Consider the following 19,175-nt stretch of genomic DNA (forward strand, 5'->3'; position numbering starts at 1 on the left):
GTGTCTAATTTCCTGTTTAATGCCATCCCCAACCTCAGCATTACTGTTTGGTGGTCTATATACAACTCCCAGTAATGTTTTCTGCACCATGGTATTTCTCAGCTCTACCCAGACAGATTCCACATCATCAGAGCCAATATCCTTCCTTACTATTGTTTTAATCTTCTCTTTAACCAGCAATGCTACCCCACCTCCTTTTCCTTTTTGCCTGTCCTTCCTGAATATTGTATACCCCTGGATGTTGAATTCCCAGCCTTGGTCAACCTGGAGCCATGTCTCCGTAATCCCAATTATATCATATCCGTTTACATCTATTTGTGCAGCTAATTCATCCAACTTACTATGAATGCTCCTCGCATTAAGACACAAAGCCTTCAGGCTTGTTTTTTTAACACTCTTAGTCCTTTTAGAATTATTATTTACTGTGGCCCTGTTTGATTTACACACTTGATTTCTCTGCCTTCCACTTTTGCTTTTCTCCTTCCTGTCTTTTGCTTCTATCCTTACTTCCCGTTCCTCTATCTCCCTGCACAAGTTCCCAACCCCCTGCCATTTTAGTTTAAACCCTCTCCAAAAGCACTAGCAAACACTCCCCCTAGGACATCAGTCCCGGTCCTGCCCAGTTGCAAACTGTCCAGTTTGTACTGGTCCCACCTCCCCCAGAACCGGTTCAAATATCCCAGGAATTTGAATCCCTTCTGCTTGCACCATTCCCCTAGCCACGTATTCATCTGAAATATTCTTCTATTTCTACTCTGAGTAGCACATGGCACTGGTAGCAATCCTGAGATTACTGCCTTTGAGGTCCTATTTTTTAATTTACCTCCTAACTCCCTATATTCAGCTTTTAGGACCTCGTCCCATTTTTTACCTTTATCGTTGATACCTATATGCACCATGACAGCTATACCTATATGCACCACGACAGCACTATCGCCGTATCCCTTGATGCCCTTACTAGTCAGAAATCTATCGACTTCTGTTTCGACTGAGCCTCCACAGCCCTCTGGGGTAGAGAATTCCAAAGATTCACCACCCTCTGTGTGAAGAAATGTCTTCTCATCTCTGTCCAGAATGGTCTACCCTTTATCTTGAGGCTGTGTCCCCTGGTTCTAGACTCCCCAACCAAGGGAAACATTCTCCCAGCATCCATCCTATCAAGCCCTGTAATAATTTTTTTTTCGTTGTTTAGTATCAGGGATGCTGTGGCTATGAAACATTAGTTACATTTATTCTCACAACATATCAATGTGCTACACACCATTACATTAATGGGACTACTGGCAGTCGACCTCGCCCTCCAGGATCTACGGTGGATGGAGCGGAGGCAGCGAGAATGATTGGAACATGTGGCCAGAGGAAGAAGGGCCATGAGGGCTCTCAACAGGAGGCCTTACCCTCCAATGGTATTCTGAGAGCACTTCTCCGACCTTCAATTGAGTGAGAAGCAGTACATTAGAAGGCTATGCTTCACCAAAGAGGTGATCACAGAACTCTGCCACCTCCTGCAACCAGACCTCGAGCCTCAGATCAGGGTGACCACGGATCTCCCAGTGGCAGTCAAGGTCACCATTGCCCTCAATTTCTTCGCACAGCGGATCCTTCCAGTCTGCAACAGGCGATATAGCTAACATCTCACAGTTCACTGTCCATCGCTGCATCAGGGAGGTCACAGAGTCTCTCTACAGTAGGAGAAAGGACTACATTTCCTTCCCCATCACCAGAGAGAAGCAGGACGAATGTGCATCTGGCTTTGCCAGGATAGCGGGCTTCCCTATGGTGCATGGTGCCATTGACTACACCCACGTGGCCTTTCAGGCACCGCATAGCAATCCTGAGATCTTCTGTAACCGCAAAGGCTACCACTCACTTAATGTGCAGTTAGTGTGCGACCACAGACAGCGAATCCTCAATGTCAATACCCGCTATCCTGTGCCAGACCGGTGTGCCAGCGCTCTTCCAGCCACCACGTCAAGCTCACGCCTGGCTAGTCGGAGACAAGGTCATGAAGAGATAATTACTAGTCCTAGCCCTTTTTGGGCTACCCCAGATCAGGCATATTCCCCAGATGTTCACCTTCAACTAAAGTTAGAGATAGCCGAATTCTATAAGACGCTTAATTGGGTCTAAAGGTTCAGACTATCTCTCCCTAAAGGAAAGGAATGACCATAAAGATGTTACCGTCCTCCAGATAGCACTTTTAATAAGTTTAACTAGACTTTAACCTTCTGGATATTATGAGGGTCCAGAAAACCCCCCAGAATTCTGCAACTCCTTACAAAAGAGTGTACAGAAATTGAGTTTGCGAGTTTATTACAGAAATACTACTTGAGACAATTCTAAAAATATATAGATTTATTTAAGAGCCGACATACAATTAACAGCTGTTGAGTCAATCGCAACTTTAACAGTTCAAAATACAAATAGCTTACATTTTTTATTTGCAGAGATCCTTATTCTCAAATTGTAACTTTGTACATTTTCATATTTCATATTCTTAATCCAGAATATCCACCAAAATCAAAAAGAGTAACTTTTTGATCCCCGAGACGCAAAGAATTAAAAACTTACAGAGAGGCCTCTGAAGATGAGAATCGCTTTCCCTTTCCAGTGACTTCTGACTTTCCATCTGAAAAGCTCTATTTTTATAGCTTTTTTTAATGGTTTATTCTTTGAAGTTTTCTGCTGATATAAGTTGATTATCTCTAGTCATTCTCTATTGAATTCTTTTCTATTCTTACTGTCATTTCAACTGTTAGCTTGCAGACTTCTGTCTGTTGTTTAGATGTTTCAAAACTTATCATAAAAAACAATATGACAGTTGATGTAAGAAAACTACTAGGTATTTGGTCTGAGTATTAAACAAGGCTTTAATCAACTGTTTTTCAACATGGAGATCTAGTTGTGTCCTTCATTAGTTCCTGTTAAAGAATGTCCAGAGCAAGCTGGGCCCATGCCCGAGTATTTATACTCTCCCTGGACAGCGCCACCAGCAGGCCACCCAGTATTACTTCATAAGCCATTTCCACATGAATGACAAGATTCATGTCAACAGTAGTATTTATTTGATGTCATTCTTATCAAAGGACTTCCATTCAATTCTTAAAATTGGCTTAACTGGTTATAATCAGACATCGTGGCTCCTATGTGTTCCAAGTTCAACACAAACACAATGTGATTGCTTGGTGTCATCTATTGAAGTCATATTTTCAAAGTGTTCTGATGGTATCATATTTCCAAAATGTGAATTAAAAACACTTAATCTAGGGTGTTCTTTGCATTTCTTAGCTACTTCAATTGGTTGTATATATAATCATGTTTCCTATTGTTACTTTTACAAAGGCACATGGTTTTTTAATATTCTGTGTTCCTGTTCAAAGTGTTAGTTTTTAACACTTTACTTGCTATTATGTTGGTTCCAAACTGCAGACATTCTGGAAGCTGCAACTTGCTGTTTCAATAGGGCCATTGTCTTAGTATTAACAATCAATTCCCATTTCAAAAGCTCGTGTGGTGTTTACAACTTTTGTGTTAACACTTCATTTTATCTCAGAAGCCTGTATTGACAGCCTGTGTCGCCGAGGCTTTCCAGACTTTTAAACCCAGTATGTCATGTATTAATAATATCAGGAATCTGTTCATAGGATGATGCATCTCTTGGACTATGGCTATTTCCTTTACACCCCCCTTTTGACCAAAAGATGAGCTCATAACATCAGGGCAGAGTTTGGTCAATGATACTAATAAGGTTACAATAGCATATTAATTTCACGAGATGCACAATCATGTGCTACATGAAAATTCCTTCAAAGTCATCCTAGGACAATGTTTTGTCTTATTTTAAATTGAATACAATTTAAAAGGATGATAAGTACATAGTCATCCTATGAGCAAAACAAAATGTACTTTGAATGTCCAATCAGCAGATGTATGTTCCGTAGAGATGAGTTATTCATACGAGTCAAGGAGACGTCAGTTGAAACTAGTTGAAGCTTGACACGCTGTTCCTTTGATCTGGCATGTGTACAGATGCGTGTTGTCGTAAAGGCCTTGCCAGGCACTCAGTTGATTCCTTCTTTATCCACGGTGTCTTCCTCCTTCGCTGAAGTAACTTATTGATCTTTCCTTTTTTCGGTAGTTGCTTTTCGCAAATCCAATTCTTGATGTGTTGCCAAGCAACGTGTGGAAGAGCCGGCGACACCGTCTGACTGACCGTCGTCAGTAATTCGATCGCATCCATTTCTTGTGTCGTGCTCCAAGCTGGGTCTTGAAAGACAGTGTACGACTGCACCTTGTATTGTTCCTCCTTTTCGGTATCCCGCAGGGCATCTTTTGATATTGTCTATGGAGACAGTTTTAAGAATATGCTTGCCATTCAGCTGGTTAATATGTATTTGAACTGTTCTTTCGTTAATAACAGAATGTATTTGAACAGGTTTTTTCCACTTCAGCCTTAAACTAGGTTTTTGCTCGAACTTCTTTTCCTGTACCCATTCTCCTACTATGGGTTGCTATGTGTTATTTGTCAATTTTTTCTGCCTATTTGCTGCCCTTATCCTCTGATCAATTCGATGAATCTCCTCTGTTACTTCTTTAAAAAAAAAATCTAACTGTTGCTGTCGGGTCAAAGACTCAGAGTGTGTAGAGGCAATAAAAGAACTATGGGTAAGTGGTGTATGCATCTCAACCCCATACATCAGATAATATGGAGTTTTAGGGGACACTGTCCCTGATGCAGATGTGGGCACATTATTGAGTGACAGCTGTACCTCCGGAATGATGGTGGTCCACTTATTCCCCCTGATTCTCAACAGTTTGACTAATAGCTTTTTTACTTCCTGGTTTTTATGTTCCACCAGCCCCGCTGATTGCGGATGACGTGGCATGCTGTGTTCTAACCCAATCCCCCTTTGTTCACAGTAGTCTTTGAAGACCTTAGATACAAAGGCTCCACCTTTATCGGAGTGTAAGATTTTGTGTGCACCAGCTACAGTAATTATATCAGAAATAGCCCTGGCAAGTGCGTTTTCAGAAACAGTTTTTGTGGGGACCAGCCAGTAGAAGGAAGTGCAACCATCTACACAAATGAGAACATGTCTATATCCCAAAGACGGGGCAGTAGTCCAATAAAGTCAATAAAGAATTTTCCCATTGGCTCATCAGCTTTCACAGGAGCCAATGGTGGTGGCTTAATTAGTGCTGACTTATTGGTTAAATAGCATGGCTCACAATTTGCCACGTATGTTTTACAGGTTTTAAGCATGCCTGGCCACCAATATAAGGGGGTCAATTTGCAGAATGTTATTCTGGCACCACAATGTGCTTGACTTATGCCCTCATGAGCTTCTTTTACAAGCTGTTCTCGTTTGTGTCTCAGCGGTACCTCTCGGTTTCCTTTGGGCAACTTAACTACTACAATAACCGTAGGGTTTTCCGAGTAAAAGCACTTTGGTGGCGATCCTGGTGGATTCTCTTTTGTCAGGTCTAATAGCTGAATCAGTTCCTCATCCTGATTAGCTGCCCGTTCTGCCCTAGTGATTACACTAACATTGGCAGACCCCTCTCGAGGGGGTGTCATGCAGACCGAACGTTTCGCTTGTTCGTCTGCAAGGCTGTTTCCTTTTGAGTGTACTGTCCCAGTGGTATGTCCGTTCACATGAATAACCTGACAATTATTTTTCTCCATTCTCGAATGGAGAATATCTTCCCACAGTGTGGGTTTAATAGGGTCTGCCTTCTCTAAAGCATACCGTAATGCTGCGGCTTCAGCATATTGCGCTGTCTTATGGCCAAGGGGTATAGACAGTAATTCTTCTGGATAAAAAGAATAGGAATCTCGAAAAGTCCCAACTACTATCCCCATCCCAGCTGAGGATTGTTGGGATGTCTCTTTTTTAATCGTCATTGACGATCCATCACAGTAAATAACTTGATGGTATTCTGTAAATTGTCTCACAGGTATTTGTCTGATTCCCTCCTCCGTATCATCATCCTCCATGATGGGGAGATGCTCTATCTTTCCACATTGATTTGGATGGCGTTGTAGATAAGGGTAGTATCTATTAATGAGTTGCTCGAGGAGGTCTTTGCCTCCCCCCTCTAGGCAAGTTTGATCAAGCTGTGTTCAAACCTGTTTTTCCCTGTCATCCTGGTCTGTGGGTGCTTCTACAGGTCTGGTTGAAATTTTAAGGTACTCTTTCATGTTTGGTTGTCCTATAACGAGGGAACAGGTCAATTGTGGTACCAGTCCTACATCTAGGGTCACCGTGATTCCATATGTAGTAATAGGTATCTGGTAAAAATTAATTATTTTGGTTTTGTCTTGTGTGAATCCCCCTAATGATTTTTTTACAAATTGGGCTTCCCAAATCTGTCCACTTAGTTTTTATAATTGCAGGATCTATTACAGTGTAATCAGCTCCCGTATCAAACAGGGCCTTCACTTGTGTGTTTGTGGGCAAGGTTGCCAAGGCATAGGGAAATTCAAGAGGCCTGGCTGGGTGCCAGGCCTTCAATCCTGGGATTGTTCATCCTCAGAATGCTGAGTTTCATTTGCTGCTTTATCTTTAATTATTTTAACTGACTTTTGTTCCTCCCTCTTGGGGGTTTCATGTTTTCCAGATCCCTGAGGGGGTTTATCGGTCCGTTTACTTTATTGACGATCCTCCTGTTGAGGTATATGTTGGTTCTCTCGGGAATCTTTTTGATCCCAATTTCGGTTTTTTCGGTACCCTCCCATGGCTCTTTGATAGTTTTGGCCAGTGTAAAAGCTGTCCCCAAAGGGAGTCCACTGTCCTTCGCTTTCCTTTGAGGTCTAGCCCCTCGTCTATCCCATCTTTCTGGGGAGAAATCTGTCTCATATTGTGGGCAAATTGGGGGTGTAAACTTTCTGGAATACCCTCTGGGGGTCCCAAGCCATGAGTTTGTGTCTGGTGGGGTGGACTTGAGACTTGGGTCTATACAGTCCTTCTTTCTGAGTACCAAAGGTACCTTCTCTGTTTTTTTATCCCTAGTTTCTGATCTCATTATAGGTTTAGTTTGGGGTAGACCTAAGAGGTCATGATTTAATTGGATAATGCGATTGGCATTATCCCATCTTTGTTGGTTATCTCGACAATCGTTTAGAGCACCCTCACAGGCAAGCTTGAGGACTGTGTTTTGATATTGATTGGCCAGGCAACCATGGACAATGTCCCAATTATCCTGTGTAAGTACTTTGCCTAAACTGTAGGCAGCTACCAGCCCTTTAGTTGTGGCTGTATTAGTGAGTATTTCCTTGATGGAACCCATTACATGCCCTCTCTGAGTTGCCGTGAGAACATAAGCGTATATTTGAACCCAGTTGTTGCACTAGTTTAATGGGGGTATTAAGTCTGAACTTAGTATCATTTGCAGTAGTTGCCTCAGGTGTTGAGCATTCCAATCTTGGCAACAGGTTTCCAATTTATCAAGGTTAGTTAGAATCCAGCAGGTTTTTTCCTGGCTGGTGTTTCCCGGTCTACCACACATTGTGTAGATGGAGCTCAGGTTTACTTGACTTAGGGGCGCGATTTGTGGTTGCTGGGGTTGGTTTACTGGACCATTAATCATTACGCCTCCAGCATTTAGATAAGAGTGAGCTAGTGCCTGTCGGCATTGATTATAATGGATTCTAAGCTGTCTGTAGTTTTCTCAAAGATTGTTGTCATTTATTTCATCATGAGTTTGCCACCTTAACTGGAATCCATGGCCCCCAGGAGCATAGGCTGCTCCAGGTCCTGCTATTCGGCCATGGTTGCCATCACCTTGTTGGGCACCGTTCATTAGGCCTCCCAATTGTGCAGGTGTGCACCTTATCACCTTATCATTAAGGAATATAGTGGATTTGGAGTATTTGTTTGATTATCCCACAGGATATTTTGGATCCCCTGGTTAATGTGATCAACATTAATCACAGAATCACACAATCCCCACAGTGCAGATAGAGGCCATTTCGGCCCATCGAGCCTGCACCGACACATATCCCACCCTATCCCCTCATCGTGCCATGAGTTCTAACAGCTCCTTCGGCATCAAAGCCTTCCATTTCAAAAATTATCACTTGGTTTTGTGGAGGTACAGGGATAGGATTATTTCCCCTAATAAACCAATCATTTGAATTTTCTAATAAAAAGACTTGGCCAATTCCGACAGGGTTTGCCATTTCTTCAGGACCTAACCTCGGTTAGGGTTTAATATTTCGTCAGGACCTAACCTCGGTTAGGGTTTAATATGAACTTTATAATAAATTTCTAGACCTCAATTGTATATTGAGGGAGTTCTGATTTAAGTTTTACAAGGCCTGATCAGGGTCTTGTCGTCGCTAGAGACTTAAATCTGGGTCTTAGTACCAATGTCAGTAAAACACTCCTTCTATACTTAACAATCTACAAGGTGGATTTGGTATAAATATAAGTATAGGTTCTGTACCAACTCATTAACACACACGTTGGGCGCCAACTGAAGGGATAATTACTAGTCCTAGCCCTTTTCAGGCTACCCCAGATCAGGTGTATTCCCCAGAGGTTCACCTTCAACTACAGTTAGAGATAGCCGAATTCTATAAGACGCTTAATTGGGTCTAAAGGTTCAGACTATCTCTTCCTAAAGGAAAGGAATGACGTAAAGATGTTACTGTCCTCCAGATAGCACTTTTAATATGTTTAACTAGACTGTAACCTTCTGGATATTATGAGGGTCTGGAAAAACCCCAGAATTCTGCAACTCCTTACAAAAGAATGTACAGAAATTGAGTTTGCGAGTTTAATGCAGAAATACTATTTGAGACACTGCTAAAAATATATAGATTTATTTAAGAGCCAACATACAGTTAACAGCTAATACAATAGCAAAATACTACGGATGCTGGAAATCTGAAATAACAACAGAAAATGCTGGAAATACTCAGCAGGCCAGGCAGCATCTGTGGAGAGAGAAACAGAGTTAACGTTTCAGGTCTGGGACCCTTCATCAGAACTGGAAAAAGCTGGAGATGTAACAGATATTAAGCAGGTGCAGAGACAGGGGGGGTGGTTTAGGAGGGGAGGAAGGAATTGAAAGAACGTCCTGTAGGAACGGAAGTTCCTATCCGAATAATGAAGTTCGACGCAGTGAAACAAAATAACAAAGTTTAATAAACAAACAACTTAACTGGTAAAACTACAGGAGCAGATGTAAACAGGTCTGTGCAGCCTCACAGCCTCTCTAAGACTGCTCCTAAGTACTGGAAGCTGACGTCATGACGTCATCACGTTCTCCGTGCCAACTGGGGGTCACGTGATCGGCGTCATGACGTCATCACGCGAAAATGCAAGAAAGTACATACAGTTTAAAGGTGCAGTCCACAGCTGCACTACATGGTAGTTAAAGGGATGATTACTAATTGCCCAGTGTCTCTTGGTGGCTCCGCCACAGGCGCCCCCCCAGAATTCTCTTTAACAGACAGCGTCAAATGAACAGGAGGTTTAATGATTCTGCCCGAACGACTACGAACTTCAGGCAGTGGAACGTTGGGAGACGAGCCGGTGCTTGGCTGTGTCTGAAGCGGTGCATCTGGGGTGGAGGAAACAGTAGCAGAAGGTGTAGGCAAGGATGAGGCAGAAGCAGGCAGTTCCATGGTGGGCTGTTGCAAAACTGGTCTAGCAGCCAACAGTGGTCGTCCACGGCGAGGTGGCTGGGCAGCAACAACTGGTTCACTCCGATCTAGATGGGCTGGTTTAAGTTGGTCGATAGAGATGGTATCGGACTTACCTCCCACTTCGACCGTGAAAAATTTCTCTCCCACTGAGATGACACGAAACGGTCCAGCATAAGGTGGTCTGAGTGTATCTCTATGAGCGTCCTGACAAATAAAAACGTAATCGGAACTCATAAGTTCTGCCGGAACATGAGGCCTCTGTAGGTTGTGATGCGAGGTTGGAATAGGCAGGAAATTCTTTGCCACCTCATGATGCTGAAGGAGCTGCTGAGCAGGCGACCACGGTTCTATATGTGGAGGGAGGAAGTCCCCTGGTACTCGAAGTGCTTGACCGTAGACTAACTCAGCCGATGAAGCCTGGAGGTCATCCTTGGGGGCTGTACGGAGGCCTAGCATCACCCAGGGGAGTCTGTCCACCCAGTTGGGACCACGCAAGCTGGCACGGAGGGACGCCTTTAGAGACCGATGAAACCTCTCGCATAGACCGTTCGCTTGCAGATGGTAAGCGGTGGTACGGTGCAGCTTGGTACCCAAGTCCTGTGCAACTGCGTTCCACAACTCTGACGTGAATTGTGGACCTCGGTCAGAGGAGATGTCAGATGGCACCCCAAACCGGGCCACCCACGATGAAATAAACGCCCTGGATACGTCCGCTGCAGTGGTAGTGACCAAGGGAATCGCCTCTGGCCACCTGGTAGTGCGGTCCACTATTGTCAGGAGATGCATGAAACCCCGCGAAGCGGGGAGAGGACCCACTAAGTCCGCATGTACGTGATCGAACCGGCGTTCCGGCACCGGGAAGATGGCCACTGGAGCCTTAACATGACGATGGACCTTAGATTTTTGACAGTCCAAGCAATTGTTTGTCCAGTCCCGAACGTCCGAATGCATTCCCTTCCAAACAAATTTGCGGGACATGAGCCGTTGTGAAGCTCGCATCCCCGGGTGTGATAAGCCATGTATAGCCTGAAAAATCCTCTTACGCCATTTGACCGGCACAATGGGCCGGGGCACTCCCATGGATGTGTCGCACAAGAGCGTGGTTCCTGCTGATTGAAACATAACATCAGCTACCTGCAAGCTAGAAGGCGTGATCCGATACGCCTGAACTTCGGGATCTGCCAGTTGTTCTTCCGCCAACCCGATGAAATCGATTCCCAGGTGAACTGCCTGGACTGGAGCACGTGAAAGGCAATCAGCCACGAGATTATCTTTGCCGGACACATGTCATAAATCCGTCGTAAATTCGGATATAAATGTAAGGTGGCGCTGTTGCCGGGCTGACCACGGCTCCGCCATTTTGGCCATTGCGAAAGTGAGTGGCTTATAGTCCACGAATACAGTGAACAGGCGCCCTTCTAGGAGAAAACGGAAATGCCGGATGGCCAAAAACAGGGCCAGCAACTCCCTGTCAAAAGTGCTATATTTTCGCTCGTTCTTGCGCAGTTGGCGGCTAAAAAAGGCCAATGGCTGCCAAGTCCCGTCAACCCATTGTTCCTGAACCGCCCCGATGGCGTAATTGGAGGCATCGGTAGTAAGGGCGATGGTCACGCCCGGGAGTGGGTGTGCAAGCATAGTTGCGGCTGCCAACGTCGCCTTGGTGTCAAGGAACGCGTGGTCCATCTGCGGTGTCCAAGTGATAACATCTTTACCCGACTTCCCTTTGAGTGCTTCGTACAGCGGCTGCATCAATTGGGCTGCCTTGGGGACAAAACGATGATAAAAATTTACCATCCCCAGGAACTCCTGAAGAGATTTGAATATGTGAGGCCGCGGGAATGCCGTAACTGCCTCTACCTTGGTGGCCAGTGGGACGGCGCCTTCTGAGGTGATCCTATGCCCCAGAAAGTCAATGCTGGTTAACCCAAACTGGCATTTGGCTAGGTTTATGATGAGGCCATGTTGGCTGAGACGGGCAAAGAGTGTACGTAAATGAGCCATGTGCTCCTTCTTATCCTTACTAGTGATGAGAATGTCATCCAAGTAAATGAAAATGAAGGGAAGGTCCCGTAACACAGAGTCCATGAGTCGCTGAAAGGCCTGAGCCGCATTTTTCAATCCAAACGGCATGCGGAGGAACTCAAAAAGGCCAAACGGTGTGATGTTATGGGCCACACCGCGCCTCGCGACTGCTGCCAAAAATGTAGGCCTGGTGAGCTCTGGGAACTCGCCGAGTAGGCGCCTAAACCCTTCCTGCGGTGGAACCGCACAGGCAACCGACCAGGAGACAGCGGTGCTGCGGTGGCAAGGCACCGCGTGGAAAGTAGACGCATTAATGAGTCGACAATGTTGGACGTCGACCAGAAAACCATAGGCACAGAAAAAATCAGCCCCCAGGATGGCCTGTGATACTTTAGCTGTTATAAACTCCCACACAAAACGTTGACCTCCGAGAGTTAAATTAACTGTCCTTTTACCGAACGTGCGAATGGCCGCACCATTGGCTGCCTCGAGGGAAGGACCGTGACCGCCAGATTGTAGATCTAGCTTTGAAACTGGCAAAATACTGCACTGAGAACCAGTGTCACACAAGAATCGTCGCCCTGTCATGGAATCCGTAATGTAGAGGAGTTTTCCCGCTGAACCGACTGCCATGGTGAACTGGGTGTGTTTGTCAGACCCTGTCATCCTCATCGAAGTTTGCGGGCCTGCTGGAGATTTTTTTTCAGCGAAACTGCAGGGAGGACGGCAGCGTCGAGCCTTGGCGCCAAAACGGGCGTGGTACACACACCAGCCTGCTGGAGGAGGGCTGGACTTTGCCCGCATAGGGGAAAGGCGCCTTGTGGCTGCACAACTCTGCTGTGTGACCGTAAAAATCTTGTCTGCCTCTGCAGCAAGCTCGGCACAGTCCGTAATCGTAGAACTGGCCAAGGCTGCCTGAACTGGCTCAGGTAGCTGGCAGAGGAAAAGTTCTCGAAACAAAAAACATTGAGGCTCCGAACCCAAAAGCGTGAGCACCTGGCTCATCAATTCCGATGGTTTTGAGTCCCCAAGGCCGGGCACAGCAATAAGCCTGCGTGCACGCTCCGACTTATTTAAACCAAACACCTGTAGTAAACGAGTTTTTAGAGCTTCATACTTGCCCTCTGCCGGTGGATTGCCCAGGAGGCTGACGACCCGCGAGGCCGTGGCGCTGTCGAGAGCAGAGACCACGTAATAATAACGGGTCGAATCCGCTGTAATGTCCCAGAGTGCAAACTGGGCTTCTGCCTGGAAAAACCATGCTGCTGGTTGCTGTTCCCAGAACTGCGGCAATTTAAGGGCAACGGCGTTCGTGTTCATTATAAATATCACGTCGGGGTCACCAATGTAGGAATGGAAGTTCCTATCTGAATAATGAAGTTCGACGCAGTGAAACAAAATAACAAAGTTTAATAAACAAACAACTTAACTGGTAAAACTACAGGAGCAGATGTAAACAGGTCTGTGCAGCCTCACAGCCTCTCTAAGACTGCTACTAAGTACTGGAAGCTGACGTCATGACGTCATGACATTCTCTGCGCCAACTGGGGGTCACGTGATCGACGCCATGACGTCATCACGCGAAAATGCAAGAAAGTACATACAGTTTAAAGGTGCAGTCCACAGCTGCACTACATGGTAGTTAAAGGGATGATTACTAATTGCCCAGTGTCTCTTAGTGGCTCCGCCACAGTCCTGTACTTTTGTAAGAGGCAGGAAAGATAAAACGTTGCAAATGGGAGTGGCAAAAATCATACAGCATGAAAAATGGGGGCAGGGATTATTATCTGAAATTGTTGAACTCAATGTTGAGTCCGGCAGGCTGTAAAGTGCCTAATCGAAAGATGAGGTGCTGTTCCTCGAGCTTACGTTGAGCTTCATTGGAACAATGTAATAGGCCAAGGACAGAGAGATCAGAGTGGGAGTGAAGCGGAGAATTAAAGTGACAGGCGACCAGAAGCTCAGGGTCAGCCTTACGGACTGAACAGAGGTGTTCCGCAAAGCGGTCGCCCAATCTGCATTTGGTCTCCCCAATGTAGAGGAGACCACATCGTGAGCAGTGAATACAGTATACTAAATTGCAAGAAGTACAAGTAAATCGCTGTTTCACCAAGAAGGGGTGTTTGCGGCCCTGGACAGTGGGAAGGGAGGAGGTAAAAGGGCATGTGTTGCATCTCCTGCGCTTGCATGGGAAGGTGCCAGGCGAAGGAGAAGGGCTGTTAGGGGTGATTAAGGAGTGGACCAGGGTGTCGCGGAGGGAGTGGGCCCTTCGGAATGCTGAAAGGGGAGGTGAGGAGAAGATGTGTTTGGTGGTTGGATCATGTTGGAGGTGACGGAAATGGTGGAGGATGATACGTTGAATGTGGAGGCTGGTGGGGTGAAAAGTGAGGACAAGGGGAACTCTATCATGGTTCTGGAAGGGAGGGGAAGGGGTGAGAGCAGAAGTGCGGGAAATGGAACGGACACGGTCAAGGGCCGTGTCAACCACAGTAGAGGAGAATCCTCGGTTGAGGAAAAAGGAAGACATGTCGGAAGCACTGGCATGGAAGGTGGCATCGTCAGAACAGACGCGTCTGAGATGGAGAAACTGGAAGAATGGAATAGAGTTATAGTAATCTGGAATGTTATGATTAAGGTTATTCACCAGGTGGTGCTGTAGCCAATGTTACTGCTAAGGTCAGAGGTTTGCTTCCTGTTAAGGTCAGAGGTTTGCCTCCTGTCAAGGTCAGCAAAGGTGGAATGCCAGGATGCAGGCATGATGTTTGTTACTCTGTTTGTTTAATAAAATACTCGTACTAGTTCCAAGATATCGCCTCTTCAAGTTCTTGTTCCACTACATGGATTTATCACATTTGGCGACGAGGTAAAAAGGACCCTGGATAAAGAAGAGAAGTCTGCCAGGACTTTTAAACAACAAAATCACGAGCTGAAGTTAGCTACCAGTTGGAAGAGAGCATGGCTGCCACGGTAGGAACAGTTTCCGCTTTTGATAGTCAAGCACAAACCTGGGAGGAATACTGTGAAGTGTTGGGTTATTTTTTCGAAGCAAATGAAATAAATGATGCCGGAAAAAGGAAAGCCATTCTGCTTAGTTCAGTGGGAAGCCAGACCTACAGTTTGATGAGGAATCTGCTCCGTCCTGAAAAGCCTGGAGACAAATCATTTGTTGAATTAGTGGCTTTGCTAAAAGAACATTTCAACCCTAAGCCTAATGAGATTGTACAGTGGTTCAAGTTTAATTCAAGGAACAGGAAAGTGGAAGAGAGCGTAATGGATTATGTAGCGGTGTTGCGTAAATTAGCACAAGATTGCAATTATGGGAACAACCTGAAGGAAATGCTGCGAGATAGGCTAGTTTGCGGAATTATGGAAGACCGAATGCAGCGTAGATTATTATCCGAGACTGGGCTTACTTATGAAAAAGCATTGGAACTTGCTCAAGCCATAGAGACAGCGAACCGAGATGTAAAAGAAATACAGGGTTCAGACAGGGCTAATGCTATGCAAGTTGCTGGTCAGGTTGTTGTGCACAAGTTGAACATGCGTCAGAAACCACAACATGAGCATGTGAAGGCATGTTATAGATGCAAGGGCGATCACCTGGTGAGTGAATGCCGGTTTCTGGAGGAAAAGTGCTACAAGTGTGGGTAACAAGGACACATAAAACGAGCTTGCAGGGCAAAATCACCTGTGGAGGAATCCAAATCAAAAGGGGGAGGACAGCAAAACCAAGGGAGAGAAGTGAAAAAACATGGAGCACACCACATCAGCGGGGAAGCTGAGGAAGAAGAGGACATGTTCATAATGTATAGCGCGTTAGAGAACATTCCAAAAGTGGCCCGTATCACATTGCAACTGACAGTAAATGACTCTAAGGTGAATTTTGAAGTGGATACAGTGTGCAGCATGACCATAATGGACAAGGCAGAGTACTCAAAATTGTAGAACCGTGCAAAAGTTCCAGAGTTAAAGCCTTGCTCCCTGCATCTTAAAACATATACAGGTGAACGAGTAGCGACATTAGGTACAGCTAATGTAACTGTGCAACACAGGGACACAGTGGAACAGCTACCTGTAGTTATAGTATCGGGCACTGGACCAAACCTGTTAGGTCGGGGCTGGATAAAAGAACTTAAATTAGACTGGGGAGCAGTAAATCAAATAGATGCAGGCAAACAGTTGACTTTGCAAGAAGTGTTGAGTGAACATGAGAATGTGTTCAAGGAGGAACTTGGCACATTTAATGACCCCCCAGCTAAGATTTATGTAGACAAGGAGGCACCGCCGAGGTTTTTTAAACAACGACCTGTGCCTTATGCCATGAAGCCAAAGGTAAAGGCTGAGCTTGACCGTCTATTGAGAGAGAACATACTGGAGCCAGTGAAATGTTCAGAATGGGCAGCTCCCACAGTATCTGTTTTGAAACCGGACAATTCGGTAAGACTCTGTGGAGATTATAAATTGACAGTCAATCGGGTGTCCAAACTAGAGCAGTACCCGCTTCCCAAAACAGAGGATCTCTTTGCAAACCTGGCTGGAGGAAAGAAATTCACAAAGTTGGAGATGAGTCATGCCTACTTGCAGATTACACTGGATGACGAATCAAAGAAGTATGTCACCATAAATACACACAAGGGCTTGTTTACATATAACTGCTTACTGTTTGGTGTCTCATCTAGTCCAGCTATCTTTCAGAGGACAATTGAAGGTGTACTGCAAGAGATTCCACATGTTTCCATCTATCTGGATGACATTCTGGTGATGGGAAGAACCGACAAGGAGCATCTGAGCACTCTGAGAGAGGTACTACAGAGATTGGAGAGGGCAGGGTTCCGGCTCAAGAGGAGTAAGTGCACTTTCCTGGGGAATGAGGCAGTGTTCCTGGGACACAGAGTGGATGCCACCGGGCTCAATCCACTCAAGGAGAAGGTACAAGCACTGCAGGACGCCCCTGCTCCTACAAATGTGGCTGAGTTAAAAGCTTACCTGGGACTGCTGAACTATTATAACAGGTTTTTACCAAACTTGTCAACTGTGTTAGCACCTCTTCACAAACTACTGCGCAAGGAGACACAGTGGCAGTGGGGAGAGGAGCAGGGGGTTTCATTTGAACAGTCCAAGAAACTGATGCTGTCGTCGGATGTGCTGGTTCACTACAATGCAGAGAAAGACATCATCCTCTCTTGTGACACTTCACCTTATGGGGTGGGGGCAGTTCTTTCACACTGCATGGAAGATGGAACTGAAAGACCAATAGGGTTTATGTCCCGAACTCTAACACCAGCGGAAAAAACTATTCCCAGTTAGACAAAGAGGGGTTAGCAGTAATGTTTGGGTTACAGAGGTTCCACAAGTACATATTGTGGTAAACCACTGTTATACCTGTCTGTAGAGGTATGTGTATTCCACTAGGTACAGTTCTGGACATGCCTCGGCTGACTCCTCCCACTATTCCAGGTATATAAGTGACTACCTCCCAGTCCCTTAGTATTCTGGACAGGTCGACCACTCGAGACAAGACCTTCATTCTTTAGTTAATAAAAGCCTGATTGTTACTCGCTCAACCTCAGTCTTTTGAGTAATTGATGGCGCATCACATATATGGCCGGAAGTTCACCATATGCACCGATCATAAACCTTTTCTCTCTCTTTTCAATGAAATGAAAGCAATTCCACAGATGGTGTCACCCCGGATCCAGAGGTGGGCAGTGACGTTGAGGGCATATGAGTATGTCATCGTCTACAAGGCAGGCAAGTACCATGGGAACGCAGATGCCTTGAGCCGTCTTCCACTGCCAGGCACACCTATCCGTGCAGCTCCAGAGGACAGAGTTTTGATGTTGGAGGACACTGACACGGCACTTGTGACTGCAGAGCAAGTAAGAATATGGACAGGTAAAGATCCAGTACTGTCTAGAGTTTGAGAATATGTGGTGAGGGGATGGCCACAGCATCCGGAAGGGGCTGACTTCACACCCTACAGTGTCAGGAAAACAGAGCTGAGTGTGCAGGATGGTTGCATGTTGTGGGGAGCACGAGTGATTATTCCACAGCCAGCACGACAGTCTATCCTAGAGCAACTACATCAGTGTCATCCTGGGGTCTCGCATATGAAAGCCTTGGCTAGGAGTTACTTGTGGTGGCTAAAGCTAGATGAGGAGATAGAAAATCTAGTCAAGACATGCAGCACTGGTCAGGAACACCGGAAGGCACCAGCAGCGGCTCCTCTCCACCCCTGGGAGTGGCTGGATAAACCATAGAGAAGATTGCACTTAGATTATGCAGGACCATTCATGGGGAAGATGTTCCTCATAATCATTGATGCACATTCCAAATGGATGGATGTTTATCCTGTAAATTCTGCTTCCGCCACTACTACTATAGACTGCCTGCGTCGGAGCTTCAGTAATCAAGGGCTACCGGAGATCGTGGTGAGTGACAATGCCACTTGTTTTGTGAGTACAGAGACAAAAGAGTTCTTGAGAAAAAATGGCATAGTGCAGGTGACCTCGGCTCCATATCATTCACCCTCGAATGGACTTGCGGAGAGAGCCGTACAAACATTTAAGGAGATGATGAAAAAAAGTGCAGAAGGGAGTTTAGCAGCCAAAGTGTCACGGGTTCTGTTCAGCTACAGAATAACACCTCAATCCACCACAGGACTCTTTCCTGCTGAGATGTTATTAGGTCGTAGACTACGCTCCACTCTTGACCTTGTCCACCCAGACCTAAAAAGGAAAATGGAAAACAGACAAAACAAACAAAAAGAGAACCATGACAAAAGAACAAAGAGCCAAAGTTTTGGAGAAGGAGATGTGGTCCTTACCAGGAATTTCAGTTATGGACCAAAGTGGATTCCTGGCTTCATAGACTCAATGACAGGTCCAGTATCATACAAGGTCATGTTGGGAGATGGTAGGGTCGTACGCAGACATGTAGATCATATACTTCCCAGATAAGGGGAAATTGAAATTAAGGTTCCAGATGCAATGACTGAAGACAGGGTTGCTCCCAGTTATCCAAGTGCATCTGTGGTGCCACCCCCAGGGACAGAGACAATTCCACAGGAACCTATTCGTCAAGAGGAAACCATCATTGCAGAATCAGATATTCTGAGCACTGCTCAGGAGCAGCTGGTGGCTTCACCACAAACAAGCAGGGACTTTACTGTTAGACATTCACAAAGGCCTCGCAAGCCACCAGAGAGATTGATACTGAACTGTTAGATTCGTCAAGTATGGAACATGATGAATGGAGACTCCTTATGTGACCCTCAGGAATGGTTGTCTGTTAAGAAATTCATACTGAAATCTTAAGGGGGGAGGAATATAGTAATCTGGGATGTTATGAGTAAGGTTATCCACCAGGTGGTGCTGTAGCCAATGCTGCTGCTGAGGTCAGAGGTTTGCTTCCTGTCAAGGTCAGCAAAGGTGGAATGCCAGGATGCAGGCATGATGTTTGTTACTCTGTTTGTTTAATAAAATACTCGTACTAGTTC

Source organism: Somniosus microcephalus, chromosome 16 (genome assembly GCF_052327205.1).
Source record: "Somniosus microcephalus isolate GS21.2 chromosome 16, FLI_Smic_1.0, whole genome shotgun sequence".
Taxonomy (NCBI): Eukaryota; Metazoa; Chordata; class Chondrichthyes; order Squaliformes; family Somniosidae; genus Somniosus; species Somniosus microcephalus.